This window comes from Bubalus bubalis, chromosome 15 (assembly GCF_019923935.1).
Source record: "Bubalus bubalis isolate 160015118507 breed Murrah chromosome 15, NDDB_SH_1, whole genome shotgun sequence".
Taxonomy (NCBI): Eukaryota; Metazoa; Chordata; class Mammalia; order Artiodactyla; family Bovidae; genus Bubalus; species Bubalus bubalis.
Genome location: NC_059171.1, coordinates 34,348,035 through 34,359,860, shown reverse-complemented (window position 1 = coordinate 34,359,860; position 11,826 = coordinate 34,348,035). Strand labels below are relative to the sequence as shown.

Below are 11,826 nucleotides of genomic sequence, written 5' to 3'. Positions count from 1 at the left end.
ATCCCTACTTATGGTCTCAGTAGGTAGCAGGCCAGGTCATATTCTGGCCCTTTAAGCCCTTATTTTTAAGCCCTTATTTAAGCCCTTATCTGGCCCATATTCTGGCCATACCCCCTTTAAGCCAGGGGGTAGGGACAAAGGCTGATAGGTTTGGGTGTATTACCATGGGAGGGTGCTTGGGATGGAGGTAGTGGGTAAGTTATGGGCTAAATTATGCCCACCCCCTCACCCAAATTCACATGTTGAAGTCCTACCGCCAGCACCTCAGAACGTGACTGTATTTGGAGATAGTGGTCTTGGGTGGGGTGGTGGGAGGGAGGCTCCAAAGGAAGGGGATATATGTATACTTACAGCTGATTCATGTTGTTGTATGGCAGAGACCCACACAACATTGTAAAGCAGTTATCTTCCAATTAAAAATAAATTTTAAAAAGAGGAAATTAAATTAAAATGAGACTATGACTGGTGTCCTTAAAAATAGTGATCAGGACACAGACACACCCAGATGGAAGACCAGGGAAGACGCAGCGAGAAGACGGTTCATCTGCAAGTGAAGGGGTAGGGCCTCAGAAGAAACGAGCCCTGTCAACAGCGTGACCTCAGATTTGTAGCCTCCAGAATGATGAGAAAATAAGTGTCTGCTGTTTAAGTCACCCAGTCTGTGGTGCTTTGTTATGGCAACCCTAGGAATCTAATTCAGGTGGAAAGTGGGCAAAACAGGGTGGACTTTGGAAATGAGTTACATACATTTTTGGTAAGCTGGTCAAGTGAAAGAGCTCATGAATTTTACTGTCCCTGTAATTTGCCCACCTGTAAATAGATTTCCTGTCCTTGAATTGTTGTGATTCCTCATGTTATAATGAAGTAGCTTTTGTAGCCTAAGTGGACTACGTGTACTAAGTGGTTGGAAAGTCCAGTGAATCAGCTCTGAGGAATGGGCTGTGGAGGGCTGACGCCAGGGCTCTCCTTCTAAGGCTGCTGCTGCAAAAGAGGGCAGCCCTCCTGTCTGAGCGGGAGGGGAGGAGAATCATGGCTCTCATGGGACAAACCTCGTGGGTTCAGCTTGACGCACATGGTCTCCTTTCGTTTTCACTACAGACTTGGCTGACACGTCATACTATTTTTATTTTACAAATGAGAAAATCAAGGGCATGGCAGTGATAAGAACTTGTTACTTAAATAGTTCTGCCTGTATGCAAACTCCAATTGCTTTTTTATTACACCATGATGCCTCCGATTTCTTCTTCTTTTTTTAATATTATTGTTTTGGCCCCTATGATGCTAATTTTATGTGTCAACTTGACTAGGATACAGTGCCTAGTTGTGTAGTCAAACACGAGTCTTGGAGTTGCTGTGAAGGTATTTGTTAGATGTGATTAACATTGTCATCAGGGGATTTTGAGTGAAACAGATGACCCTCTCTTTATTGGGTGAGCCTCGTTCAGTCAGATGAAGGCCTTAGAGCAAAGACTGAGGTTTCTCTAAGAAAGATAAATCCTGCCTCAAGACTGCAGCGTGGAGCTTCCCTGGTGGCTCAGTGGTAAAGAATCCGCCTGCCAGTGCAGGACACATGGGTTCTATCCCTGGTCTGGGATGATCCCACATGCTGTGGATCAACTAAGCCTGTGAGCCACAACTATGGGGCCTCTGCTCGAGAGCCCAGGAATCAGAACAACTGAACTTACGCGCCACAGCTACTGAAGCCCGTGAGCCCTAGAGCCCGTGCTCTGCAACAAGAGAAGCCACTGCAATGAGAAGCCCGCTGCACCACAACTAGAGAAAAGCCCCCTCTCCCTGCAACTAGAGAAAAGCCCCCTCTCCCTGCAACTAGAGAAAAGCCCCCTCTCCCTGCAACTAGAGAACAGCCTTCATAGCAACGGAGACCCAGCACAGCCAAAATAAATAAATAAGATTATTTTTTAAAAACAACTGCAGCATGGTAAGCTGCTTGAGCTTCCAGCCCACTCGCTTGCTTTGTGGATTTCAGACCCAAGGCTCCAACATCAACTCTTACCTGAATTTCCAGCTAGTCAGCCTGCCTTACAGATTTGGCTTTTGCCGGCTCCCACAATCGTGTGAGCCAATTTAAAAAAGTTTCTCACTCACTGTTCTATTGGTTTGGTTTCTACAGAGAACCTTGACTAATACAAGTCTTTAAATTAAATTGAGCTTCAGCTTGGAAGGTAGGAAGTTTCTCTGTTGTAAACAAACAATTCCCAAATCTCAGTGGGCTGGACTCAGTTAAAACTTTATTTCCTACAAATCATGATCCAACCGAGTGTTGGCAGGTTGGCCTTCTCTGTGGTGATTAGGGAACCAGGCTTCTCCCCAGTGGCCCTACCATCTTTCAGGGGTCCTGGGTACTCCCTGGATCCTTTGCATCTGGCTGGGAGGGGAGGCAGTGGGCGTGGAGGTCCTCACCAGGGATGTTCGAGGCCAGATTCACACTTTCTCCATATTCTAGTGTCCCAGAGTTCTGCCACATGACCACCCATGGCTGCAGGGACACTGGGACATGTCTTCCTGGGAGAGTCCAGAAAAGAGAGTGTGTCTTAGAGAGCACTGGGCTTTCTCATCACACTTGACAACTGCCAACATGGCTGCAGACACCATAAGGGTAGGTAGGTAACAACAGAATGAATGGACACTCTTTTTGAAAGGGAACACAATGTTTCTATATGTCTATTATTTTTAAAGTTACTTTGTGGATTTAACATATGGGCTTCCCAGGTGGCTCAGTGGTAAAGAATCTGCCTGCAATGCAGGAGATGGGGGTTTGATCCCTGGGTTGGGAAGATCCCCTGGAAAAGGAAGTGGCAACCTACTCCAGTATTCTTGCTTGAGAAATCCCACGGACAGAGGAGCCTGTCAGGTTACAGGCCACGGAGTCACAGGATCAGACATGACTTAGTGACTAAATAACAATAACAACAATTACAACAATTTTAATGGATAGATAACACAATTCCAATCAAAATAACCTAGGATTCTTGCCCTGGAAATTTTCCCCAGAATTCATTTGGGAAAATAATGGAGCATATAACCAAAGACAATTTTGGGCAGGAAGAACAGTTAAAGTAGAAATCTGTTTCCACTAGATATTAGAAAGGATAGAAAATAACACATTGCAGCTGAGATACCATTTAATACCAGGTGGTAATGACCGGTGCTGGTGACCTTCTGGAAAAATGAATAAGTTCATTCATTGTTAGCATTGGTAGCATTGTTATCTCATACAAGTCTTTCAAAAAGCAATGTGGGGAGCTATATGTTTATTATATATATTTATCTGGAGCCGTAAAAATGTTCCTATTCTTGACCCAGTAATGCTGATGCTAGGACTTTATTCCAAGGAAAAAATTCAGCTAAAAAAAAATCTATATATAAGAATATATTCATTGTATTGTTATTCATAATGGGGGAAAAGGTTGGTGCTAAATTTACAAATACCTAATAGTTATTTTAATGAGAGTGCTCCTCTTTTTATAAATACAGTGTCTCACCAGCCCCTGGTAGAATAAGAGCTGAAAAACAGAAATTTTTTTCAATTGATGAGAAAAAGCCGAGGCGGAGCATGGCTGTAATGGAATATCTGCTCACCACTGTGAAATCATATCGCCTTTGTAGATCTAAGCATAAGATTCTTTTTCTCTCCCTGGTCTGGAAAACACACCATGGTCATTATTAAGACAATTTTCCTAACTCTAAAAAACCTCAATCCTGCTTGCCTTCGGAGATTCTCTTGGGGGAACAGAAAAGAAAAATGAGATGAAAGTGAAGCCCAGCCTCACTCATGTTTGCCCCTGGCAAACAGAGATGCCCCGGGAAGGAACCCAGGTGAGGATTAGATAGATGTGGGCCATGATTTGTGTGTGTGCAGAAGACTCCAACAGTGAGAGAACAGTCTGGCTACTTCCTGTAAGTTGCAGACATCTCTGTGGCTTTACCCTTTGTCCTAAGATGTGTGAGGTGGGATGCTTGCGCCCCTCTGCTGGGAGCATAGAGACTCTGGTCCCCCTTCCCTCCTCCTCCTCACCTCTTGATGGAGCAGACGCTATCATGCAGAGGGCAGTGGGGAGGGTTCTGAGTGCATTGGGACACCCTCTGCCTACAGGGTGTCTGTGACAGTGAATCCACTGGTTGATCAACTCAGTCGGTTGATCTACCGATTGAGGTGCTGGTTGAGCAAAAGGACAGTGGGCAGGGAGGGCAGCAGTGAAGTCCTGGCCTTGCTGAGGAATGCAGGTCTCCCCTGGGGGTGTCTGTCTTCTCTTCCACCATCTCCTGAGTTACCCCAGGGAGACCAGCCCCTCCGAACCCCCAAGGTTCTTTGCAGAGTCAACCAGGCAGCCGGGCTATCTAATACAGTTTTTGAAAAAAGGTCTCTGTAGAAGACACAAGTGGGAACAGATTTACCGAGAGCAATGGCAATAGAGACAGAAATCACAACAACAAGCACAGTAATTATAGGATTGCCAAAGACACAATAACAGCTCTTTCCCAATGCCTCCCACTGTCCTGGCCGGACTCCCTGGTTCCCGGGCCCCGAGGCCTGTGCTCGTGAGGCCTGCGGTCCCTCAGGCAGTGAGAGGCCTGCGCCCCGACCCTCCTGCCTGACGTCCTGGGGCTGTGTGCGCGCGCACACACCACACCCGCTCCAGCAGCGGTGGGAGCTTTAAATAAACACAGGCGAGGGAAGAGAGGGCAATAAGTAGCCTGTGTTCTCACACCGTACACAACAGGCCTCCTTGTGGCTCCAGCACAGGGAGCTCCCCTCCCTGCTGCCCCAAACATTTTCTCTTCCAAGAAAGCACTTCACAAACGATACCTTGGACAACCGGAGAAGTTTTGAGTCACCAGCCACACAGGGAGCCGGAGGTTGGGGAAAGTCCCTCAGTAGGGGTGGAGGCGGGTGGCCACTCGGAGGCTGGGACAGGGCGTCCCTGTGGTCTCCAGGTAGGATCCAGGTGCTGGCTTTCCTTTTCTCAGGAGACGGCTGGCATGGTGGTGGGTCCTGGCCTCCCAGCCAGCCCAAGATCTATGTGGATGTCTTAGATTTCCCAGTTTAGCCGGACAGTCTTTGTTCTCTCCCTTCCTCTTTCCCACTTTTTATCTCTTTCTCCTTCCATCTTATTCCCATTTGTTGAGTATTTACTATGCACCTAATACTGTGCTGGGGCTTCCCTGGTGGCTCTGATGATGAAGAATCTGCCTACAATGCGGGAAACCTGGGTTTGATCCCTGGGTCAGGAAGATTCTCTGGAGAAGGGAATGGTAACCCACTCTAGTATTCTTGCCTGGGGAATTCCATGGACAGAGAAGCCTGGCAGGCTATAGTCCATGGGGTTGCAAAGAGTCAGACGTGACTGAGCAACTAACACTTGACTTTCAATACTGTGCTGGACATTTAGGAGGCTGCAAAGAAGTAAAAGGCATGCTTTCATCTTCCAAGGAGTGAGAGCCTTGTACCTGTAACCTGCCCTATCTAGGAAAAAGGAGTCCTTGTTTCCAGGACTTCTCTGTCACAGAGTAGTGGTATGACCTTGGGCAGGTCACAGAAAATTTTCTGACTTTAGTTTCTCCCAAATAGGGGGTCATACAAGGTTATTCCATCCTTTCCTAAACTCTTATTAGTCTTTATGGTGAGCGTCAAATAAGTAGTTTGTTCACTTGGTGAATAAAGATGTCATTACAGAGTTCCTAGAGAAGGCTTTGTGGAAGAGATGGGACTTGAGTTAACTCCCAAACGATGCATAGGGAATAAGTGCAGAGAGAAAGATACCTACAAATCCAAGAGACTAGTGGTGTTTGGGAGGAGGAAGTTATGAGGAAGTTCTAGGTTAAGATGTGTGCAGAAGGAATTGAAGGGGCAGAGGAAGCAAATATTGTGAAAGGTAGATCTTGGCTACAGGGTAATGAGAGAAAAAGTCACACCAAGTGGTGAATTGATTTTAAACACAGACCCTCTTAATCATGGTGGTATCACTGATGGAACTAGAGGACAGTTAATGGAGTCAGTCTGATGGAGCTGATGGAGAAGATGCTGAGTTAACTTTCAGATGCGCTGAATTTGAGAGGACAAGACATGCATTGGAAATGTCCGAGGTGCAATTAAAAGTGCAGCTAGCCCTCCGGGAAGGTCATGAATTACAAAGACTGGGGAGTCCCTGGTTAGAGGTTCATGCTGAAGTGATGAGACAGAATGAGAACTTTGACAAAGTGTGAGAAGAAGGAACATCAGAGCCTTGAGGAATGAGATTTGGGGATTGCCCATCAGTCAAGGAGAAGCCAACAAAGGAGACAGGAAGAATGGGAGACAGGAGTAGAGTTAGAAGGGGGAGAAGGAGTCCAATTTCCAGGCAGGTGGGGAGTGTATCTAGTACCACCCCCAAGATAAAGGAGACCCTAGAAAATGCTGTGAGATGGCAAGCATGTGGTCACTGTTGAGCTTTCCTGGTTTTACTATTAATTCTGTCTCTTTTATGGAAATGTCTGATGGACATTTAGGAAGTTTGGTGGAATTAGTTGCTCTAAAGGTCTTTTTGCGTGTTCATTTATTTTTAAGAGAGAACCTGGAGGAAAATGAGTTGGAGCGTGGAAAACCCTTATTTTAAAATATTACTACTAGATTTATAGTCAATTTAGTGTGACTCCTTCATTCCTTAAAGATTAATATCTAAGTTGAGACTGAAAAATATAAAATATTTTAACTTTGGAGGAGAGGGCATGTCCACTTTGGGTATCTGAATCAAATATGACCCGTCTTGCCTAAAGTACACACACACACACATACATATATATGTATATAAATTATCATGTGAATTTAGGTGCAGATTCCTGAAAGCCCCTATAAGACCATGTACCCAAGTGAAGAACTTTTAAACATGTTCCAGCTCCCTACATTATGTAACCTGAGTCCATTTTTCTTATTTAATAAATAAAGACAATCCCTTGTACAATGAGGATTAAATGAACAAATACAAAGCACTCAGAACAAAATGTAGCAGATGGTGAGCATTCAGTAATTATGTTATGATTACAGTATGTTCTTAGATAAAATTTCTTCAATAGAATGACTGTTCTCTGGACAAAGCTCTTTTTTCTTAAAATATCCTTTCACTCATGTACTCATTCACTCATTTATTCATTCACTCGGTCATTTTCTTTCTCACTTTTTATTAGTATGTCTTAAGGCCTAGGGAGTAAAAAAAAACAAAAACAAAAAACTAAATCTCCAATCCTCATCACCAAGATGCTCTCAGCCTAGTGACATGTAAGCAGATGCTTACTTTCCTCCAAAGGTTTCAGCATCAGGGTTTCAAGTAAGGAAAGGGCAAAGAGGTAGATTTGGAGCAAAAGATACTTTCTTTTGGGAAGATTTTGGAAAAAGATGGGTGTAATATATTGCACACATTGAGATTTTAATGTTTTTGGAATCTGCCAATTTGGAATCAATGAGAGTGAAATTAAATCTTAGATTGAATGGTAACAGGACCTTCTACTGTTCTCAAGTGGAATTTATTACACAAAGTAAGCATATGTAAGAACCAAGGAGATGGTTTCGTAGGTATTCCGTTGATAAGACTCTGGTTTTACTTCTGTTGTAGCCTCTTGAAGCATATTGTCGTTTGCTTACATTAGACTATGATCTCTTGGAGAACGGGGAGTCCATCTCATTCAGTTTTGTGCCTGTTACTGACTAATTGTACGTCTGATTGCATTTAAAGGGAGAAAGAACCTTTCCAATCATTCTTTAAGTCATTGTAACGGAATACATTTACATCGAATCATTAAGATGCATTACCAGTGACTATCTGTTCATTAAGGTGTCCACCTGGCAAACACTTTGACAATCTATGATTTAATGTATTATTCTAGAAATTATTAAGGTAACTTTAAAAATACTGAAAAGTTCAGAAGTTTCACTAACTCTAAATGACTTCTGTTGTTCAGTCGCTCAGTCATGTCCAACTCTTGGCGACACCATAGACTGCAGCACGCCAGGCTTCCCTGTCCTTCACTATCTCTACCCGTTAGATTAAAATAAGCCTCACATTCCAACTTAACTCTTTTAGAAAAGCTTTTATCTTGGAAGGAGAGTGGAAGAAAAGCCTAAGAATTCACTTACCTTTGGTGTCTTTGGGGCTCATAAGGGGCTTCCTTAAACATTTTTTAAACGAAAATTCCTTTGAAATTGTTTTATGTAGCACTTGAGTGCCATTATGTATTTTTTACATTAGGACCGAACAAGCTTCTGAATAGAAAATCAAACAGGGATTTGCTCCTGAACAATAAGAAGGGAAAAACAGATGTTTTTTCATGATTGTATCTGGGTTTATTAGGAAAATGTACTTTGAGTTAAAACATTTTTCATAAGAACTAAAGACAAGGTGCCCAATTTTACTGAATAAGTAGAATGTGAGACAAAACCCAAACTTCTTGGTCTGGCTTCTGGGTCTGGATCGAGTGTCCAAGTTCAACTTACTGTTCTCATCTGTCTTTCCGTGTCTCCCTAATCATATCCTCCAGTCCACCCAGACATGTCTGTCTATGTTCCCCCAAACTCATGAGCTTCCCAGCCTATTCTCCCTAACTCTCACAGCTCACTGAGTCACTCCCCTACTCCCAGGAGCTGACATTCAGATAAAATCCTTCCATCCTCTGAGGAATATTCTCATTCCTCACTGGAGCCCTTTTGGAAATTATTCACCCACCCACGCTTCCTTTTTAATGAATGGTTATTGAGTGATTTCTCCAGGCCAGTCACTGCGCTAAGTGCTTTACAGGCATTATCATAACAACCCTATGAGGTAGGTAATGTTATTAGCCCCATTTTCCAGGTAGAGAAACAGGTTTTGAATGGCAAATTAATTTTCTCAAGATCACATAGCAAGGAAATGACAGCCAGGATGTCAGCGCATTTCCAAGTGATAATTTGGTATGAGAGGGTGGCACAAGGGGAGAGAGCCAAGGCAGAAATGAAAGAAAAAAAAAAAGGATCCTAACATTGATCCCTGTGGACCTAGAATGGATTAGGTTACAGTACAATTACAACCCCCCCTTGGTCTCAGTAGCTTAATGCTGCTAAGTAATGTCTGTCGTGTCCGACTCTGTGTGACCCCATAGAGGGCAGCCCACCAGGCTCCCCTGTCCCTGGGATTCTCCAGGCAAGAACACTGGAGTGGGTTGCCATTTCCTTCTCCAATGCATGAAAGTGAAAAGTGAAAGTGAAGCCGCTCAGTTGTGTCCGACTCTTAACGACCCCATGGACTGAAGCCTACCAGGCTCCTCCGTCCATGGCAGTTTCCAGGCAAGAGTACTGGGGTGGGGTGCCATTGCCTTCTCAGTAGCTTAGCTTGATGAAACGTGTTCTATTTCTCAGGTGACATGTGCAGTGCAGCCAGCAGGGGGCACTGTAACCACTCAGGGCTTCTAATGACAGAGCTCCACCTGGATAAGCACTTGCCAGATCATGGGCAATAGGAGGAGACAAAGGTGAATTTTGGACCAGCACTTGTTCACCTGGAAGTGACTTACACCACTCTGCTTGACATTTCACTGGACAAAGCAAGCCATATGGCCAGCCTCATATCAAGGGGGTGGAAAGTATAATGAAGCCATCTTTTTGGGAGGGAGAAGAACCAGAAGTAGTTGCTGCACAGGACCCAAACTACCCTGGTGCCTGGACAGGCTTCATCAGAGTGTGGATCCTGACTCAGCCCTGGGATGGTGACAGACACAAAGGACAGTGCTTCTGTTGCAGACACAAGTGGAGCTACCACGTTCTTTTCCCCTCAGGGATCGCTCATTCCAGTGGGGAAATGCAGAGAATTCACTGAGAAGATGTCCAGAAAAAACACCATCATTTAAAAATATCATCATAAAAAGGATCTCCCAGACAACTGATTACACAGACCAAGAGCAATTATGTGGTTGTGTGCTATCATGGGAAGCAGACTCCCCTCGTGTTTCTGTCCAGGCTTGGGGCACACAAGATTTCTGCCCATTTTCATCTCCAAAAATTTCCATATGCAAGATCTCTTATTCACAATCCACAGTTCATAAAACTTGATCAAACGCCAACATTAAAACCAATTTACCTGTTTCCCTTTAAGTATCATTTGTGGCTTTTTTTTTTTTCCCTCTCTACAAAGTTTGAACGAAGAACCCTCTTCAGTTTGAAAAGAAAGCTTTCACTTTCAATTTGATTGTTGTAGTTCAGTCCCTCAATCGTGTCTGGCTCTTTGCGACCCCATGGACTGCAGCACTCCAGGCTTCCCTGTCCTTCACCGTTTCCCGGAGCTTGCTCAAACTCATGTCATTGAGTCAGATGATGCCATTTGGCAGTGCTGGGCCTTAGTGTTGATGGGGATCTCCAATCCTCATTGTGGCCTGTAGGACTTTTTAAATTACAAAAACTTTTTTCAGTTGCGCATGCGCACTCTTAGTTGCAGCATGTGGGATCTAGCCCCCTGACCAGGGATCATTCCTGGTCCCATGCTTGGGGAGTGAGGAGTCTTAGCCGCTGGACCACCAGCTACGCTTCCCTTCCTCTTTTTTCCTCCCCTCATCTCCTTCCCTTTCCTGGCCTCCTACACCTCCCCTCCTCTCTCTCTCGCTCCACCCCTCCATCCCTCCCTATCTCTTATACAGTCACCATTTACCAGCTCCAAATCCACCTTGTACAGACCAGGTCTTATTTCTTCCTAAGGTCAGTGCCTCACATCATTTCCTTGTCTCTTCATGCCAATTTGTGTCCCTGGAATAAACTTCTACAGTGTCAAGTACTTTCTCTTCAGAGCTGTAATGGAAATGTATTTCTCTGATTATTTGTGGAGTTATTTGTTCAACCTCTTTCTTCCAATAAAACTGTCACCTCTGTGAACGCAGGCCGCAGGATCTCGTGTTTGTTTCTGTGTCTAGAGATCCAAGCACTACGCCTGGATTGTGGCAGGTGCTCAGGCACGGTTTTGATACCTATGTAGTCAGCAGTGTGCTTTCTTTGCCACCATCCTTATGTTTGGGTGGCCCGGTGGCTTTTTTTGGAGGGGAGTTGAGACCTGCAGGTGAACTCAGATGGGCATGAAGAGACAGCAGAGAACCCCAGTAAAGAGAGCAACAGCAACAGAAGTACCTGCTCAGCACTGTCTTGCTCCTGGTGTTGATGTTTGTGAATAGTGGTCAAGGGACAGTTAGGACCAATATAAGCTTATGGCTTCAAAACTCTGAAATTTAAAAGTGGCATTGATGGAATGGTACCTGGGGTGGGGAAAGAGGGAAAAAACCCCGTTTTTCCCCACTAGTTACGTAAGGTCGTTTTCTGCCTGCCAGCACGTCTGATATGATAGTCTGAAAGCACCATTTTCTTGGTAAAACAAACACAGACTTCTCTTTAAAAACACCTTTTGATACTTTATGAGTAGGGCTGGTGTATGTAACCGATCAAGACCAACATATGGCTTATTATGACATGTAGCTGATTAAAATAGTCTAGACATAAACTTGAGATTTCAGAAATGTTTAAGTTAAGTAAGAAATACATTTTAATGTACAGTAGATGTGTACTTAGTCCGAGACCACCTGTATCCCTACAGGAATTACAGAGCAGGAAGTACTTTTGACTCAAGAAGTGTGTCTGAAAATTAAGGTTGTAAATTAACAACAGCTTGTCTATTAGATTATTTCGGCCATAAAGGACTCAGTATGTTTCAAAATGCTCGTGATTTTTCAATACATTTCTGCGGTTCGATTTAATAAAGAGTGATGCTGGGAATGGCTTTGGCTTGAAAGTCTGCAAAAGCACATTTTTAGAAAATCCCAGAGAAT

At 44.2% G+C, this 11,826-nt stretch overlaps 1 long non-coding RNA gene across 1 annotated transcript; it reads right to left on the bottom strand.

Moving 5' to 3' along the window:
- Positions 1-2,232: 2,232 nt before the first annotated feature.
- On the bottom strand, positions 2,233-4,161 carry LOC123329459. Its single transcript, XR_006544909.1, has 2 exons — positions 4,037-4,161; positions 2,233-2,523 (listed from the first exon to the last, which is right to left on the bottom strand). It is a non-coding gene; the product is annotated as an uncharacterized LOC123329459 (long non-coding RNA).
- Positions 4,162-11,826: the final 7,665 nt, after the last annotated feature.